The 19,275-nt window shown below is 54.0% G+C and overlaps 2 long non-coding RNA genes across 2 annotated transcripts; one reads left to right on the forward strand and one right to left on the reverse strand.

Moving 5' to 3' along the window:
* The first annotated feature begins 1,605 nt into the window (after positions 1-1,605).
* Positions 1,606-18,970, forward strand: LOC140387278 (uncharacterized). The gene is made up of 3 exons (XR_011933827.1): positions 1,606-1,700; positions 9,305-9,354; positions 18,007-18,970. It is a non-coding gene; the product is annotated as an uncharacterized lncRNA (long non-coding RNA).
* LOC140387279 (uncharacterized) lies at positions 2,957-17,065 on the reverse strand. The gene is made up of 3 exons (XR_011933828.1): positions 16,997-17,065; positions 7,416-7,548; positions 2,957-4,125 (listed from the first exon to the last, which is right to left on the reverse strand). It is a non-coding gene; the product is annotated as an uncharacterized lncRNA (long non-coding RNA).
* Positions 18,971-19,275: the final 305 nt, after the last annotated feature.

The raw sequence follows: 19,275 nt of genomic DNA on the forward strand, positions 1-19,275 counted from the left end.
TACAAACCATTCTAAAAGGAAGTTGTGCGTTGCTTCTTACTTTTTAATGGACTCAGAAGATTGAAACAACAAGAAAAGGAAGTGCTCCCCTAAATCCTTGGGAAGGCTCAGGACCCCACATTCTAAATTCCTCATTTTCCTGACCCCCAGGAGAATGGTCGGAGACGGTGAACAGTGTGGTGATATACATCACTGTAAGTATACAAAGGGTTAATGTGAACACAGTACACCTAGCTAGACACTAGAGGGAGCACCAGAGACATGACACACAGACAGTCAACCAATAGGTCAGTAAGATAGGACACGACCAATGGGCATTCAAGATACACACAGAGGTGACACTACCACAGGAGGGCATTACACCAACCCATATGAAAGGACACATCACACATGCTCAGTCTCTTTCCAGTGGAGACACTCAGTGAGTACAGACACAGGGTTGATTGAACATCACACCCACCATGTGGATTGTAGCAGACTGGTTCATCAGTCTGAGTAGCTATAGCAGGATTAACATGAGAGTTGAATCCAAGTAGGAGAATCGTTAACAGTTTAATAAATGTGTTAAAGCTATCTCCAAGTCTGAACCTTCCTTTGTCAGAGTGCACTTCAAGGAAGCAGCTTATGCTACGTCAAGAGCATAACAAAACAAACAGATTCCCGATGCAACCCTCTGGTGCAAGACTTCCAAATCGTAGCCACGTACTGCAACAGCCTTCCTCATACCTTTCTCCATTTGATGGTGGAGTCCCATCGTCTCCACATTGTAACGACTGGCTTCATATTCCCTCAAGATTATTGCGACCAGATAGAAGCACTGGTAGCTTCAGGGAGAGACTGCCGGGGCCCACGCTGCACAATGTGGGCTAAAAGGCCTCAGGAAGTTATATGTAAAGCCACAGTATTTGCTGAGTGACGGGCCCTATGATATCCACTGAGACTTGCATGCAGGGTAGTCCTGATAACTGACCCAAGAACCCTTACTCTGCACAACATTTTCAAATGCAAGGTTAACTCCAAAGCAATTAACAAAACAACTACTGACTGATGCTCAGCCTTGAGTGGAAATAAGTGTGTCATCTGGGCAGCAAGGTGGCACAGTGGTTAGCACTGCTGCCTCATGGCGCTGAGGACCCTGGTTCGATCCCGGCCCTGGGTCACTGCCTGTGTGGAGTTTGCACATTCTCCCCGTGTCTGAGTGGGTCTCACCCCCACAACCCAAAGATGTGCAGGGTGGGTGAATTGGTCCATAATTGGAATCATTTAAATAAATAAATAAATGTGCCAGTCTGGTCCAGTGGTAACACTCGCACCTGTAGTCATCCAGTTATGGCTTCAAGTGTCACTTTAGCATAAAGCCCAGCCTAACACCTCAGTGCAATTATTTCAAGATCATGGGCTAATTTCTCTGCCTCGCAACGCCACAAATGCAAACTGCGATTGGGCGGATAATTGGGCGCCTGGCCAAACTCGAGGCCCGTGTCCAACGTCGAATCAGGCCCCGTGCTGGTGGCGATAACAAGGTTCGCGCCCCGCACCGGCGACGGCCGCAAATGAATTCACTTAAATGTGATTAGCGGGTTTGACCCACAATGCTCCTGGTCTCCGCCCCTCTCAGGCGGAAGTCACGCGAGTGCGGTTTATTACAGGTATTTACAAATGCGGACAGAGCACCATTGCTGCTGAGGGGAAGAGAGAAGGTAAACAAAGTTTGAAAAACCGTTAAAAATTGTCCCGCTTGCTTGGGGGTGGATGCCAGGGGGTGTGTAGCGGGGAGCTACTTGTTGACAGCTCGGTGGACCCCCCCCCCCCCCCCTCCCCGGGATTGGGGTGGCTAAGCACAGAACGCCATTGCTGCAGTATTTATTTTAAACCCACCCATTTGGTACATTACAGGCCCTTGGTATTTAGCACCCTCCCTGGCACATTTCCCTCTCAGAGGCCTCACCAGTGACACTATCAGCCAGCCCACCCCACAGGACCACCAGCTGTCTTCAAACCCTGACTGTTCACCACGCTCCTGCTCCCATCCATCCCCCCTGAACAGGCTGTCACAACATTGTTACACCCAGGACCCACATCATGTCGTGTTGGGTGTTCTGCTACGCAGCCGAACCAACACGGTTGCAGATGGTACAACTCTGTTTTATTACTATCAATAACATCATCTGTAAACTTGTTACTGTGGTTCGTTCATTACCCTTTAACCTGTGGAGCCAGCCCTAACACTATCTTGGAGAGGCACTCAGCACATGGTGTATGTCTGAGTGGCTTTTGCTGTGCGCTCTGTGCCCTGAGCTGTCTCCTGCTGGAATGAGCGGGAACTGTGGTGTTCCCCGTTTTATAGTGCGTGTGCCCTTGCTTGTGATTGGCTGTGATGTTGCGTGTGTGATGATTGGTCTGTTGATCTGTCCCTCAGTGTGTATGTGTGTTTGCACCATGATGTTTATCTGAATATCATGACACATCACACTGCAGCTACTCTCCCAGCAGAGGCACACTCCCCCCTCTTACCCTCATATATAGGACCTGCCCACACATAAGCCTCTAAACATGGAGGCGATTAGTGGAACATGTCCCACCCGATGAGGACACCCACAGGAGATGCCCACTGAGGAGTCAGGACAGGGGTCGCAGAGCCGATCGCTGACATGGGTGGCGACAGCCTCCGGTACCCCTGTTGATAGGGCTGGGTGGTGAGAATGAAGGCTCACTGGCTATCTACCTGGCCGTCCAGTATGTGCCGCAGGGCCATCGCACACAGGCCAACGTCATCATCTCCAGGTTTTTCAACTAAGAGGCTTAACTACCGGTAGTTCCGCTAACCTGGCTCACCTCTCCATACTCGTCCCCCCACCCCCTTCCAAGTGGTGCCCCCTTACCATTACCACTCACATCCTCCCCTGTCGCTCCACCCCCCACGCCATCCCACCATCCCAGCTCCCTGCTCTGAGCACCTGACCAACATCGCCACAGGGGGCACCAGCACAGGCACCATCACTCCCTCCTGGTGCTCGATGGGCCCCGGGCTACTCCATCGGCCGGAGGTGAGGCCAGAGTGAACTCTGGAGACTCCACCGTCACCTGGCGTGGCCAGTCTTGGAGGCCTGCACTCGGCTCAACCAGATCCCAATGCCCTCAACCATGGAGCACAGAGGCTGGGCCATGTCCCTCAGCAAGTGAGTCATGTCCCTCTGCGCCTTGGTCATATCCCTCTGTGACTGGCACAGGTCAATCACTGCCCAACGAATGTTCAACCAATGCTCTCGACGTCCTCAGCCATGACGCTTTGTGACTGGGCCAGATTCAGGAGCTCCGCAGCAATGTCCATGTGAAATGAAATGAAAATGAAAATCGCTTATTGTCACACGTAGGCTTCAAATGAAGTTACTGTGAAAAGCCCCTAGTCGCCACATTCCGGCGCCTGTTCGGGGAGGCTGGTACGGGAATTGAACCGTGCTGCTGGCCTGCCTTGGTCTGCTTTCAAAGCCAGTGATTTAGCCCAGTGTGCTAAACCAGCCCCTCGGGCCTGGTACATGTCTCCCTGTGACTGGACTCCCCTGTCCTGAACCTCAGCCATTGACCACACAGTGTGTCCCAAGCTTTGGATGTTTATATCCACGGCTGTGACTTTTTGACCCAAGACTTCCACCTTGAATGTCACCCGTTCAGTGTTGGCCTGGGTACCACACATTATCGGCACCTGAAGCCGGTTGGACTCCTCCAATTGCCCCTGCATGTGCTGGAAAGTCGCTGTTCAGCCCCTCCTATAGATCCTGGCTCTGCATCACAAGTGATGGGATCATACTCTCCAGAAGTGAAATATCTGTCCGGATTACAGCTGGTTCCTGGTATCAGACAGCCCTCTGACTGTCCGCTCTCTCGGGAGTCCCTGTCTCCATCCTCATGTGTTGCAGCATGTGTGAGGTGTGCATCAGAAGGTGACCCAGGAGCCTCTTCACTAAAATGCCCCACACGAGCTGATAGTCTCCGCGATGGTGGAGGGTGCAGATGACAGCAGTGACGAGAAGTCGGTGCCGTGTCCGGGCCAGTCCTCCGGGGTGTGCTGGGGATCTGGCTGGGGGCGAGGTAGCCCAGACAGGCCAGTCTGGTCTGATGGTGATCCTGCAAGACAAAAGACAAGAAACATGGTGAGATCTTGGGAAGGAGTGGTCTGGGGGAGAGGGGTGGCTCACTTGCTATGGGGACATCATTTTGAATTAGGGGCTCACTTGGCTTGCATACAGATCTCCGCCTCGGAGAAAGCCATCTCCTGCACCTCCCCGGATAATGCCCTCACCCTCTGCTCAGCGTGGGTGAGAGCCCGGAAGTCTGGGACATGCCTTCCGGTCTTCTACTCCCTTCTGTTATGGGCCATCTTTTCCTAGGGGATAGGTGAGGCGTGTGGAGGCGAGTTACAGCTGTAACTGTGTGTGCAAGGCACCTGGCCAAAGAGGACAATACAGATGTTGGAGTTTGGTGCAGGGAGGGATGTGAGGGAGATGCGGGCAGGTGGGTATTGATTGGTCTCTATGGGAGTGGAGTGTGATGTGAGGAGTAAGGGATCGGGTAGATGCCAGCTTGGCTCACCCAAGCTGCTCTAAAGAGATCATTCATCTACTTGCAGCACTGCCTGCCAGTCCGCCTGGTGAGGCTCACCACGCTGAGCGCCTTGGGCACCTTCGCCCAGGTCCGGACGATGACCACAGGAGGTAGCCTCCTGCCCATTCTGGGGGAAGAGGGTGTCGCGCCTCTCCTCCACAATTTGCAACATTCTCTCGAGTTCTGCATCCGTGAAGCGTGCCATTGCTCTTTGTGGAGCCATCGGTCTCGGCTGACATGAGAGTGTGGGGAGTGGAATACTTATAAGCAGCTCCAGCCTGGCAAACTCTCCGCCACCAATTCCGGCCCCAACGAATCTGACACTGGCGGGAATGAGAATTGCCCCAGATTCATGTCGGCAAGGTGTTAGCTCATTGGCATAACCCGAATTGCTCCGGAAATAGCTCCCCCAACAGGAATGCGAACCGAACGCAATTTCAGTCCCGGCATTAATACTTAGCCTCCCAAACGGAGAATGTCGCCCCATGTCTGCTCAGGTGGGTTCCAAGGAGCCTATGGCACTTTTTTGAAAAAGAGTAAGGGTGTTTTTTGGGACATTTTGGTCAGCAATTGAGCGTCATACGACACCAGCATAGATTAACTGGGCATTTCTCTCCTGGCAAATTGGTTGCTGTATCTGTCGACAAGACAACACAATTCAACTAAATCAATGCATGTTCCTCCTTCTTTCACTGGACTGACTCAGAATGTGCAGCCGTAACGTCTTTTAAGTTTTGATGCCCTAACATTCTGGCATAATGTCTGAACTCTTCAGGTCCGTGGCATTTTGTTTGATCCATCAGCTTCGACCATACCGCTTTGAGGAAAATGGCAGGAGAAAGGCCAAAGCTTTAAACATTGCTGGATTCTGTTCTGCGATATCATGAATTTTTCTTTGTATAATGTCATTCTTTGGATTTATTTCAAGCCTGACTTTCTGGTTGAGAGGCGGTAGCTTTTCTTCACGGTCAATTTATGAATGTGATGCCTGGTGCCAGGATTGTGTTGAAGCAGGAAAGTGCTCAGATGGAGTCCTTGATGTTTTAAACGCAGCTACTGGTCACCGCAGAGCATTATGTTTGATCTTCTGACATGACAGCCAACAAATTGGGTGTTAGCATAAAAGCATCACATTGACAGCGGTTACTGACACTGGCTCACAGTCTTGGCAGTCCCAGCGCCTGCATAATTCCGACCCTTGAATTCCTGTCACAGTTTTGCTTTGCGATGTTTGTACTGGTTGCATGCAACAGCATGAAGGACAAGGTTTGCTCGTTATGTAAATCCAATGATTATTGCCCCTTGGATATCCAGAATCAAGGGAGCTGCAGCATGTTCTATTTCCGGATGCACATCCACCAGGCGCTGGATTCTTGCCTCAAAAAACCTGAAGGATCATTTCATCCATTATGTCCATCTTGGTTTTTTGTTAGAGCCATCTATAAACTTATCCCCTAATGCCACTCTAGTCTAGTGTAGCCCTCGACTTCAAATATTCATTCATTTGTAGGCGGGTTAGTCCCTGTCTCACCTTCTGGGTGGGATTTCTTCATTTTTCTGCAGCGGGCGGGGTTTTTACGGTCACAGAAATGGCAACGTTAAGGGGCGGGACCCACGACCCACCACAACTTAGTCTGTAAAAGACCTGGCTTGGATGCATAAAGGCTTTCTTCACTGTGACTGGGTCAAAACCCTGGAATTCCTACCCTAACAGCACTGTGTGTGGACTGAAGCAGAAGGACTGCCCTTCTCAAAGAGTCATCGGACTCTTTTTGACAAAGAGTGGACAAAGAGTGATCGGACTCGAAACGTTATCGCTTTTCTCTCCCTACAGATGCTGCCAGACCTGCTGAGATTTTCCAGCATTTTCTCTTTCGTTTCCGATTCCAGCATCCGCAGTAATTTGCTTTTATTTCTGTCCTTCTCAAGGGCAATTAGGGACGGGTGGTACGACCTTTGGGGAGGGGTGAAATTACTCCCCCTCTTCTCCCTCCCCTCTGAACATAAGAGGGTTTTATTTGTGAATTTGGAGATGGGGATGTGCAGGAATCCCAATTTCTCCACTTTATTTGTAAAAGGGTGCGTCAGACTGGGTTTTCTTACGTTAACTAAAGAGCCAGATAGGTTCACTGAAACTATTTCTCGAATGAAGGAAGGATGTAAATCGCAACCTCACACAGGTGGCAGAACAAGAGGAGAGACTAATGTGACATTATGCAGAACGTCTAGAATATAAAGGATTAATGTACTTATATAATTAACCACTAGATGGGGCTAGATGCAGAACTATATAAAGCACTGGGCGGGTTTCTCCGTCCTGCTGCGCCACATTTCTGGTTCAGCACGTCGGCGGGATGCTCCGTTTCGCAGGCAGGTCAATGGGGTTTCACATTGTGGGGCAGCCCCACGCCGTCGGGAAACCCCCGGGCTGCCGGCAAAATGGAGCATCCCGACGGCGGAGAATCTTGCCCACTGTCTCCCAGACATCTGGGAGAAGGCTTGAGAGGAGAGCATAGGAGCAGTGAAAGAGATCAGAGTACAGTTATAGACGGAGTGTAGAAACTGGTGTTCGTTGTGTGTAGATTGTCGATTATTAGATTATTGTTTACTATAGGAGCAAGGATCGAGCTTTAATAAATAGCGTAAATAAATGTTAGCTTTGTTAATGAACTTAGCTTCTGTGGTCTTTGTGAACACTACAACATCCATCCTGAATCACAAAGAACACCACAACTAAAGGATTTTTTTACAGTTTGTGAAGAAGATAAAACAAAGAAGTATATGGCGAGCTGGTCTCGAAGCAGTGAACCCACGTTTCAGTTTTGTTCGGTTGTCTTCCTGGATGTAGTTGGATCGAGCAATTCCACACTTTATTCCCCAGAGATTTCAGTTTGCAGTAGATTTTTCTTCTTGGAATGATGCTTTGCAAATCTGGGCCTGGTCATTCTGTGAAAGAGAGAGGGAGAGAGAATAAATAACTTTGGCTCCCTGTTTCATTTCAGAATGATGTTGATCTTTCTCCTGTTCAGTAAAACAGTCTCTTAAAAGTACCCTGCTGGCAGTATATTCCAGAGAAGTTCTATTAGTTCATGTCTGCTACAGTCAGTGTTTTAGAACAGTTAACTGCATTTTGATGTCCCATCTTACAGGATACTGAGAGGCCGAGATAGAGTGGATGTGGAGAGGGTGTTTCCACTGGTAGGAGAAACCAGAACCTGAAGGCAGAGCCTCAGACTGAAGGGGCGATCCTTTAAAACTGAGATGTGGAGGAATTTCTTCAGCCAGAGGGTGGTGAATCTGTGGAACTCTTTGTCGCAGAAGGCTGTGGAGGCCAAATCACTGAGTGTCTTTAAGACAGAGATAGATAGGTTTTTGATCAATAAGGGGATCAGGGGTTATGGTGAGAAGGCAGGAGAATGGGGATGAGAAACATATTAGCCATGATTGAATGGCGGAGAAGACTGGATGGGCCGAATGGCCTAATTCTGCTCCGATGTCTTGTGGTCTGATGGTCATCTCAGCAAATTCACAAAGTTTCGGGATAGTGTCAAGTGAGCAGGAGATGGGGCCTTTCACACTCCCCAGGGAGTTGAGTGTCCATTTTTGTCCATCCCACTTGGGTGGAATGCAAGCTGTATATTGTAGGTGTCTGGGTAGTCTCCATTGGCTTATAGGTTTTCATTTTTTTTTAAATTCAACCAGAGAAAAGAGAAAACTGCGTCGGTAGCGCAGTTACCGATGAGGCGGAGATTCCAGTGTCGTGAAGAAAACGAGATTGTTTTCCGGGGCACCGTATTCTCTGGGCCCTTGTGATTCTCTGATCCTCTAAGTCGGGAATTACGTGGGCGAGTACCACTCCTGGTCTTGACAAGCATGGCCCTGACTCTTTCAGGGAGTTGCCCTCAAAGTTCATCCGAGGGTCACCCTCCCCCCCCCCCGCAACAATTTATGACCTCCCACCCCACCCCCCACTGGACCCCCTGCACCAACCCCCCACCAAGAGACCCCTTAGTAAAGAGACCCCCCTCGAGACCCCCTAAATAAGGAATCCCCCCAGAGGCCCCCAAAATAAAGAACCCCCCCCAGAGACCCCTAAATAAAGTGACATTCCCAGAAACCCCCTAAATAAAGAAACCCTCTCAGAGACCCCCTGAATGAAGTGACACCCCATAGAGACACCCCAAACAAGGAGACCCCCCAACAGATTTCCGTTGAAAACTGACCCTTGTCAGGAAGCCCCCCACCCCAGAAGAGAGATCCCTGTCAATAAGCACCCAAGAAATCAGAGCCTTGTCAGTAAATCCCCCCAGAACAGAGACCCCTGTCAGGAAGCGCCCCATAAAAGAAACTCCTGTCAGGGATCTAACCCCAATCAAACAGAGTTTAATGCTGTTAATTTCTAGTTGACCATTTCAAAATCACTCCACCGTGAAGGGAAATGATTGGAAAGCATTTAATTCTGTTTGAAGTGGTTCAGGAGCTGTCAGTCAAAGCTTGATGTTTGTAAAGATAATGGTTAGAGCCATGGGGTACTCAGCTATGAAGAAAGATGAATGGAACAATGCTGACAGCTGGGGGAGGGGGGGCGGAAGCTGTCAATCACAGCCGAGTAAAATCAGTATCAAAGGGAAATGAATGGACTGGCTTGCAGATCAAAGGTCTGAGAGGGTTTAAACACAGCTGATTGGTTTTCCCATTCCAGGAATTGACCGGTGCTGCTTCCTTGTCTGAGCCAGCAGGTATATTGTCCAGGTGAGTGTTAAAACAGTCATTATTTTTCACTGTCTCCGTCTGGACTGCTTTTTAGCTTCCAGACAGTGGTCTGGAATCTTCCGGAGGGCTTCTTGACAGGGGTCCCTCTTGTGGGGGAATTCTGACAGGGGTCACTTTGTTGGCGGGCTTATGGGGGGGGGGAACTTCCTTATTTAGGGGGGCCTCTGTGGGAGGTCTTTTCATTTAGGGGTCTCTGGGTGGTCTCTATATTCTCTATATTCAGGGGGTCTCTGGAGACCTCCTTATTTAGGGAGTCTCCATCGGAGGGGGCAGGTCGTGTCACCCCCGTATTGGGGGGGGGGGGGGGGAGGGGGGGAATGCAGAAAATCGTGGGGTGAAGGGCTAAATTGTGCTGCGGGGGGGGTGAACAACCCCATGACCTCGCTATTGGTCCGCCTGCTCAAAATGGCGACCCAAAAGTGGGATTCCCTCAGGAATCCCTTGCAATCCTCATAATTTTGCATGGTGAAGGATTGGGAATCGCTGGGAACACAAATCAGCTGCAATTCAGCTTCGGAGGGAGGATATAGGTTCCTAAACGGAGAGTATCACCCTATATTTGTTTTGTTCTATGTTCTATAATAGTGTAGATGGGCTTTAAAGTGGTTTCACAGGTCGGCGCAACATCGAGGGCCGAAGGGCCTGTACTGCGCTGTAATGTTCTATGTTCTATATCTCAAAACAAAACTACACATCCTTGTAATAATGGGTAACATCTCCTTGGCAGCAGCGCCCAGGTCCCACGAGTGATTAAAATAATAAATAGCCAGGGTAGATGGATTGGCCACACTAAATTGCCCCTTAATTGGAAAAGATAATTGGGTACTCTGTGACGTATGCTCCAATAAGGTCCACCTGATTTTTTGTAATAAGTGAAAGACCTTATCAAACACCTCCTGAAAATCCATATCAATTACATCGACTACATTCTCTGTATCTGTCCAGATAATTACTTCTTCAGAAAAAATAACTTGTTAAACATTACTTGACTTGTGTAGAGCTGCCTGTGAGTCAGTCTTGAGCACAGCTGTGGTGGGTGTAAGGTGTTGCCCAATTTCAGCTTCTTCTCACTTCTCTGGGGCGTCATTCTCCGACCCCCCAGAGGGTCGGAGAATGGCCGTTGGCCGCCGTGAATCCCGCCCACGCCGGTTGCCGAAGTCTCCGAAGGGAGAAAAGTCGGCGGGGCGTTAATGGCGCCGCTGCCGCGGAGAATGTCACGGGTCTGCGCAAGGCAGCCGATTTTCGGCCTGCCGATATTCTCCCTTCCGGATGGGCCGAAGTCCCGTCGACATGATGACTGTTCACGTCGACGTAAATTAAACCTCCTTTTCATCGGCGTGACCCGGTGCTCCAGGCTCACGCCGACCAGCGTGGAGGTGAGTGACGGCCTGGGGGGTTGGCTCTGGGCAGGCAATGGCGTGGCCGCAGTCTGAATGCGTGAGGAGAGGTGTGTCTCGGGTTGTGTGTGTGTGTGTGCGGCGGGGGGTGGGGGGTGGTTAGAGTAGGCTGGGCTCCGGGGGAGTGCCGGGAGGGGGTCCGTGCCGGGGAGGTGGATGGGGGGTCCGTGCCGGGGTGGAGGTGGGGGGGGTCCATGCCGTGCCGGGGTGGAGGTTGGGGGGGGGGGGTCCGTGCTGGGGTGGAGGTTGGGGGGGGGGGGTCCGTGCCGGGGTGGAGGTTGGGGGGGGTCCGTGCTGGGGTGGAGGTTGGGGGGGGGTCCGTGCCGAGGAGGGGGATGGGAGGGCAAGTGAGTTGGTCCACCTGGCCAGGTGCCAGCCTCCAACAGTTGGACCCATGCGGTCCATGCCACCTGGCTGGGGGGAGGAGGGGATATGGGCAATGATGACATGTCGTCGTTCCCCTCCCCTCCCACCAGGCCGTCATGTTTTCAGATCATCCAGCGATGTTGGTCGCCGTGGCGGCAGCCGCTCATGTCTATGTTGCCCTGGATGACGAGGAGGAGGAGGAGGAGGAGGAGGAGGAGCGTGCCAGAGAGGCGGCGCAGGCTGCCGCAGAGGGGCAGGCGGCAGCCGCCCAGGCTGGAGGGACACCTGACCGACAGGACGAGGAGGGGGAGGAGGACGTCGCAGCCCCACGGCAACGGAGGCACCCGAGGGCGCCCCGTGTGTACCGGCCCCGGCAGTCATACCAGGACCTCATGGACCGGGAATGCAGGAGGAGACTCCGGATGAGCCGGGAAACCGTGGCACACATCTGCCACCTGCTGGCACACCTGTCACCACGTGGCACTGGCGGGGGACACCCTCTCCCCGTGTCTGTCAAGGTTACGGTGGCCCTGAACTTTTATGCAACGGGGTCATTCCAGGCACCGAGTGGGGACCTGTCCGGCATATCGCAGACATCGGTGCATCCGGGCAGTGACAGATGCCCTATATGCCATGGCGCACCGCTACATCCGCTTCCCCGTGGACCGGGCCAGCCAAGATGCCCGGGCCGTGGGCTTCTCAGCCGTGGCCGGGTTCCCCATGGTCCAGGGCGCGATCGATGGGATGCACGTCGCCGTGCGGCCACCTGCAGATAACAGGGCTGTGTTCACTAATAGGAAGGGGACCTATTCGATGAACGTACAGGTGGTCTGCGACCACCGCATGATGATCCTGCACGTCTGCGCCCGTCACCCAGGCAGTGTACACGACTCATTCGTGTTGTCGCGGTCATCCATCCCCGGCATGTACGAGGGACGCCATCCCCGGCTGAGGGGCTGGTTGCTGGGCGACAGGGGCTACCCATTGCGATCGTGGCTGATGACGCCTATACGGAGGCCACGCAATGAGGCGGAGAACCGCTACAATGATGCCCATGTAGCGACAAGGGGAGTGATCGAGAGGTGCTTTGGCGTGCTGAAGATGCGTTTCAGGTGCCTGGACCTCTCTGGGGGCGCCCTCCAGTATCGGTCAGATAGGGTCGGCCGCATCATTGTGGTGTGCTGCGTCCTGCACAACATAGCCCAGCAGAGGGGCGCTGTGCCGCAGGCAGAGGAGGGCGGAGTGGAGGAGCAGCAGGAAGAGGCCCAGTCCTCCCCAGATGAGGGGGATGGGGGCAATGGTCAGGGCAGACGGGGGAGACACAGGCGGGTGGCTGTCCACCGTTACCGGCTGGCCCAGCGGGCACGGGACAGACTGATAGACGCCCGCTTCACTGACTAGATGGGCGTGGGAATCGGGTAGTATGGCCACAGACCGCACAGCATGGCAACAGCCGACCACCCACACCCCCCACCCATCCACCCACCCAGCACCCTCATCCCCCTCCCCAACCCCACCCACCCCACCCGCATGCACACCACCCCCCCCCCCCCCCCATTGCCGATCCACCTGCGGCACAACGGGCCGGGCTCACACAGTTGCGGGTGGACGCGTGTCTATCGCAGGCCATGGAGGATGATGACAACCCGCCCTGCGATGAGCTCCTGGCTCTACATCGTTGGACTATGTCTGACCCATGGCCACAGTACCACCATCCACCCGGACCATCCCTGCATGCGGCTGTGACATTGCAGCGCACGGTCCCGTCCTCTGCCTGGGGGATGTTGATGGCGGCCCAGAGGGAAGGGGGCAGACTCACCTGGGGCTGAGGTAAGACCACCCCTCACACACACACTTGCGCTCAACGTACATGACACCCCCACACACTTTGAACAGAGCACAAAGGCAGCTTCGGTAGGTGTAACATTGACTTTAATAACCAAAGGAGTTCATGCACGTGCCCTAGCCCCTAAAACTCATCTGTGCCCTGCACCCGTGCCAACTTACTCAGTGTCTAATTGTTTGGCCTTACGGGCCCTTTGACTACGTCTACGTGGTTCCCCAGACGGTACAGCAGAACTGGAGGTGGACTCCTGTGATTCCTGCCCTCTGACACTGGATCCCTTTGGCGGCCGTTTCCTGGGATGTCCTGGCCTAGATGGGCCAGGCTGCGGCCCGGGCGACTGGGATGGCGAGCTGCCAGCCTGTCCTGCCCGTTGCCCACCCGATGCATCTGGGACGGAAGGGGGGGAGTCCGAGGTGTCGCGGTGTACCGGGACCTCCCCTACAGAGGGAGCCGGGAAGGACCACACCACCTCCATCTCCCTCGGGGTGCCCGATGGCCCCCAGGCCTCTACATGGGTGGGGGATGCGAACGGACTGGCCATCCGACGCCCCCCCGACATCTGGCGCTGCCAGTCCTGGAGGCCCGTGCTGGTATCGACAGGGGTCTGCAGGTTTGCAGCCATGGAGCCCAGGGGGTTGGCAAACCCTGTCTGTGACAGTGCGACGCCGGCTCGCACATGGCCACTGGCGCCGATGCCCTCAGCGATGGCCTGCAGAGACTGGGCCATGGCCTGCTGAGACTGGGCCATGGCCTGCAGAGACTGGGCCATGGCCTGCTGAGACTGGGCTATGGCGTTGAGCGCCTCTGCCATCTGGCGCTGGCACTGGCTCATGGCCTCATGTGAGAGGGCAGCCATTTCCTGGGCCACAGACGCCGCCTGCACGGAAGGCCCCAGGCCTCGCAAACCGTTCCCCATGTCTGACACCGTCGCACCCATTGCCTCCACCGCGGACGCCACCTGTGCGGTGTCGGCCTGGGTGGCACGCATGACCGGCACCACTCCCAGCTCGTGGACGCGGGTGGACTCCTCCACCTGCAGCCGCCGCAAGCCGCCCGTCACCCTCTTCGCTCGTCTCCGGGTCGGTGGTTGCATCGGATCTATGTGTGGGTGTGGTAACTGCAGGAACCCGGGATCCATCTGGGCGGCAGATGTTCGCTTGGGCTGGGCTGCCCTCCGACCGCCCGGTCCCTCTGCTGCTCCTACCTCCACCTGCTGTACCGGGACGGCTGTGTTGTGCGCACCAGTGAGTGTACCAGACGCCTCATCACTAAAGTGCCCAACCGTGGTGAGTGTTTCTGCGATGGTGGAGGGTGTTGGTGACTGCAGTGGCGTTGTGTCGTGCTCTTCGTCCCACTCTGAGTCCATGGCACTTTGGGGTGGGGGTTCGTCTCCACCCATCCACTCTGAGTCACTGTCCGGTATTTCGTCTTCCTGGGTAGTGCTGTCCCGGGTAGAGGTGTCCTGGGTCGTGGTGTCCTGGGTAGTGGTGTCCTGGGTAGTGGTGTCCTGGGTAGTGGTGTCCTGGCTCGGATGTGACGGGGGCCTGTGGCTGCCCCCCTCGTCGCTGGGTGGTCGCTCCCGCACGTGACGGGGGTGTCGTCTCCCTGTTGCTCCAGGTCTCTCTGTCTCCCGTGGTGTGCGAGGGGCATCCTGCGGGCGTCGCATGCTGGAGGGTCCGGGTCTCTCCGTCTCCCGTGGTGTGCGAGGGGCATCCTGCGGGCGTCGCATGCTGGAGGGTCCGGGTCTCTCCGTCTCCCCTGGTCTCCGAGGAGCATCCTGCGGGCGTCGCATGCTGGAGGGTGCGGGTCTCTCCGTCTCCTGTGGTCTCCGAGGGGCATCCTGCGTCATCGCATGCTGGAGGGTGCGGGTCTCTCCGTCTCCTGTGGTCTCCGAGGGGCATCCTGCGGGCGGTCTGCATCTGCGCGGATGGGTGCCTGGACGTTTGGTCCTGCGATACACAATGAAGCATGCATGGTTAGACATCAGGCAGTGATCAGGTGATACGGGGGAGGGGGATATAGGGGAGGGGGGATATGGGGACGGGCTGTCGGTGGCTCACTCGCTAGTACGCCCCCGACCTCTGCATCAGCAACCTCCCGGTCCTCAGGTCCGCCAGCCAGTTCCAGGGCCCTTTCCTCGTGTACGGTCAGTGGCCTCTCATCAGCGGGCCCTCCTCCAGTCCTCACATGCTCCCTATTGTTGTGTGCGCGCTTCTCCTGTTGGGGGGGGGGGGGCAGGGGTAAAAGGCAACAGTGTTAGGCAGGTATATGAATGCACGCCATCGGTTGCGCGTGCATTGCAGAGGTTAAGGTTAGGGCTGGATTCACTTGGGGATATGGGGGATATGGGGGAGGGGGGATATGGGGGAGGGGGGATATGGGGGAGGGGGGATATGCGGGAGGGGGGGATATGGGGGAGGGGGGATATGGGGAGGGGGGATATGGGGGAGGGGGGATATGGGGGAGGGGGGATATGGGGAGGGGGGATATGGGGGAGGGGGGATATGGGGGAGGGGGATATGGGGGAGGGGGGATATGGGGGAGGGGGGATATGGGGAGGGGGGATATGGGGGATATGGGGGAGGGGGGATATGGGGGAGGGGGGATATGTGGAGGGGGGATATGGGGGAGGGGGGATATGGGGGAGGGGGGATATGGGGAAGGGGGATATGGGGGAGGGGGGATATGGGGAGCGGGGATATGGGGAGGGGGGTATATGGGGAGGGGGGGATATGGGGGAGGGGGGGATATGGGTAGGGGGGATATGGGGGAGGCTCATCCTGCCTGCTCTGACATGGTCGTTCACCTTCTTGTGGCACTGGGTGCCTGTCCGTGGTGTCAGGGCCACAGCGGTGACGGCCTCTGCCACTTCCCTCCACAGACGCCGGCTGTGGCGTGGGGCAACTCTGCGGCCGTGCCCGGGATACAGGGCGTCCCTCCTCTGCTCCACCGCGTCCAGGAGCGCCTCCACATCGCGTGACTCGAACCTCGGGGCTGAGCGACGGCCAGCCATCCAGTCGGGTGTTGCGGTCGGCTGTTCCGATCGGGTGGGGGGGGAGCAGCGCGGCCTTATGAGCCGTCACGCCGTGCAGCGCGTATGACGCTGCACGGTGTGAACCACTGCGCAAGCGCGGATCCCGTTACGTCGCTGCTAGCCCATTTCGGGCCGGAGACTATCGACCCATTTTTCCGACGTGACGCAAGTCGGATTTGCGCCGTTTGTTGCTCCGATCGGCGGACCTTCCAGTACTGGCCGCTCCCAGTACTAATTCTGGCACCTACAGGGGGCCAGCAGGCCACTGGAGCGGTACGCGCCACTCCAGCTGCCCATCCCGGTGAGAATTGTGCACAGTGGCGCCGGCGCCAACGCGCGCATGCGCAGTGACCTCCTTCGACGCGCCGGTCCCGACACAACATGGCGCAGGACTACAGGGGCCAGCGCGTAGGAAAGGAGGCCGCCAGCCACAGAGGCCAGCCCGCCGATTGGTGGGCCCCGATCGTGGGCTAGGCCACATCAGAGGGCCCCTCCCGGGGTCGGACCCCCATTCCCTCCCCGCAGGCCGCCACCCGAGCCTTCCACGCCAAGGTCCCACTGGCCCAGAGCAGGTTAGAATGACGCCGGCAGGACGCGGCTCTTTTCTTACGGCTGCTCGGCCCATCCGGGCCAGAGAATCGGCGGGCCAGCCGCGTAGAGCGGCCCGCGACTGCCGCTGCGCCAACCACGCCAACGCCAATAGTGCTGGGAGAATCCCGCCCCTGATACTTTGCAGGAGAATAACCAAACAGAATTTCACATAAGGAGATTATCGAGGTAGGTGACCAAAATATTTGTCAGAGGAGGTAGGTTTTTAAGGATGGTCTTGAAGGAGGAGGCGGAGGGATGAAGGTGGAAATGTTTAGGGATGGGATTCCACAGGTTAGGGCCATGGCTGCCAGGGGTGGACCAATGAATATTGTGGACGGGTAAGAGGGAGAATTAAGGCTTGAGTCACAAACAATGCGAGTTCAATACCTCCTGACAAGTTCCACATTCTCACTTCCAGGACTTCATCTGGAGACAGACCCTAATCCAGGATTGTCGTTTTGTTTGACACCTTTAAGGAAAAGTAAAACAGTCATTAACATAGTACACAATCACATCTTTTAAGGAGAAAATGCTGATTTCCATTCAAACAGTGTTGGAGAACGTTGCATCAAATGCCGAAAGGTTATTTGTAACCGAAAGTCTGAATCAGGCTTACCTCTTCATCAGTGGAGTTTGAAAAGTAAAGTGATCAGCAGGCGGGAATGCTGTTTTCAATAGCAATAGAATGTGCCAGGCTGATGAGGCCTTCATGAGGGTTTGTGACTGATTGCACCCCAAAGTACTCGCCCGTTGCAGATTGTAATGATTTGCAAGTCTACAAGTCAGTGGCGTGTGGAATTACAGATATTACAAGCTGCTGGAGTGTGATTACTACTACCTCAATGGCCATCAAACTACCACCATCTGTCATTAGTAGTAAGAGCAAGCATGAAGTTAGGTCGGAAATTAATTTTGCCCACATTTTATTTTCATAAATCAAAAGTTACGAACATACAAATTACACCTTAAAACGGCAAAAACTGGGTAACATTTGCTGTGATGATGTGACTTGTTCGTGACAGATGTGGGCAGCACGGGAGCACAGTGGTTAGCACAGTTGCTTCACAACTCCAGGGTCCCAGGTTCGATTCCCGGCTTGGGTCACTGTCTGTGCGGAGTCTGCACGTTCTCTCCGTGTCTGCGTGGGTTTCCTCCGGGTGCTCCGGTTTCCTCCCACAGTCCAAAGATGTGCAGGTTAGGTGGATTGGCCATTTTAAATTGCCCTTCGTGCCCAAAAAGGTGAGTTGGGGTTACTGGATTACAGGGATAGAGTGGAGGCGTGAGCTTAAGTAAGATGCTCTTTCTAAGACGCGATGGGTCGAATGGCCTCCTTCTGCACTGTAATTCTATGTTTCCATGATGATTCACGAGTGATATTAATCTGTAATTTCTTAAAGGTTACCTATCCAACGGAGACAGAAAGTCAGCGAGAATAATGTCTGGGATTTTCACATTTTCTGTTCGACACACAGTGATTACGGCTGCAGGTGGGATTGGAAAGTCCCAGCCAATGGTTATGTGGAGCAACATCTTCCCATCTCACTAAAATGGATGATGAATAATTCAAGATTATGGTTGGGACATTCACAGAATCTACTCACCCCCCCTGGCTATGAAACAAAGACATCAGATCAACAAGCCCCTTCTGACATCATTACGGGGAGAGGGGAGAAGCCATGTGACTGAAGTAGCTATTTCGAAATCTCTTTACTGCAAGCTGTTAAAGACAGAAGCAATCAATAGTCTGCAAGATCTGCCAATCAAGCAGCTTTTCTCTTCCAAGTTACGACCCCACCTCTTACAGTTTAAAAATCCAGCACAGAAGGGGGGCACGATGGCACAGGGGGCCAAGGTCCCAGGTTCAATTTCGGCTCTGGGTCACTGTCCATATGGAGTTTGCACTTTCTCCCCGTGTTTGCGTGGGTTTCGCCCCCCACAACCCAAGATGTGCAGGGTAGGTGGATTGGCCACGCTAAATTGCCCCTTAATTGGAAAAAATAATTGGGTAATCTAATTTTTTTTTTTTAAATTGGGCTGGCTGGATTCTCCGCCATCGGGATGTCCATTTTTGCCGGCAGCCTGGGGGTTTCCTGACGGCGTGGGAAACCCCATGGACCAGCTCGTGAAATGGAGCATCCCACCGGCGCGCTGAACCAGAAATCTGGTGTGGCAGGACAGAGAATCCAGCCCTTTGTCTCCGGCAATCGCAGTTACACGAGCTTCAACTCAACTCTTGGAATCTATAAGGAATTTGGAAAATTTCTGCTGCAGCTCGAGTGACCAGCCAAGGACTCATAAACAGTGAACATTTGTATTTTATCTTTCAGCATTGAACTTTAATATGACTAAAATGGTAACTACCTACAATCTAACTTGTAAATTTGTGTGTGTGTGTAAATGTGGGTCATGAAGGTTCGAGGAGCATGTGTTTACCTTTTTAATTATTTTGCTCCTCCACCTGGGTGGGTTTTTTGCTCAATAACATCAAACCTCTTTTTTGTTCTAAACCTCAAGAAAGGTCAGACGGTCATACTTGTTTTGTTCCAATCAGTACACAAATGGTTCACGCAGGCATTGAGTAAAATACCTTAATACCTTTAACTCCATCAAGGAACCTGCCACGGTCAGACTTGGGGTGGTAAGATGAGGTATTCATATTGGTCCTG

Source organism: Scyliorhinus torazame, chromosome 12, assembly GCF_047496885.1.
Source record: "Scyliorhinus torazame isolate Kashiwa2021f chromosome 12, sScyTor2.1, whole genome shotgun sequence".
NCBI lineage: Eukaryota > Metazoa > Chordata > Chondrichthyes > Carcharhiniformes > Scyliorhinidae > Scyliorhinus > Scyliorhinus torazame.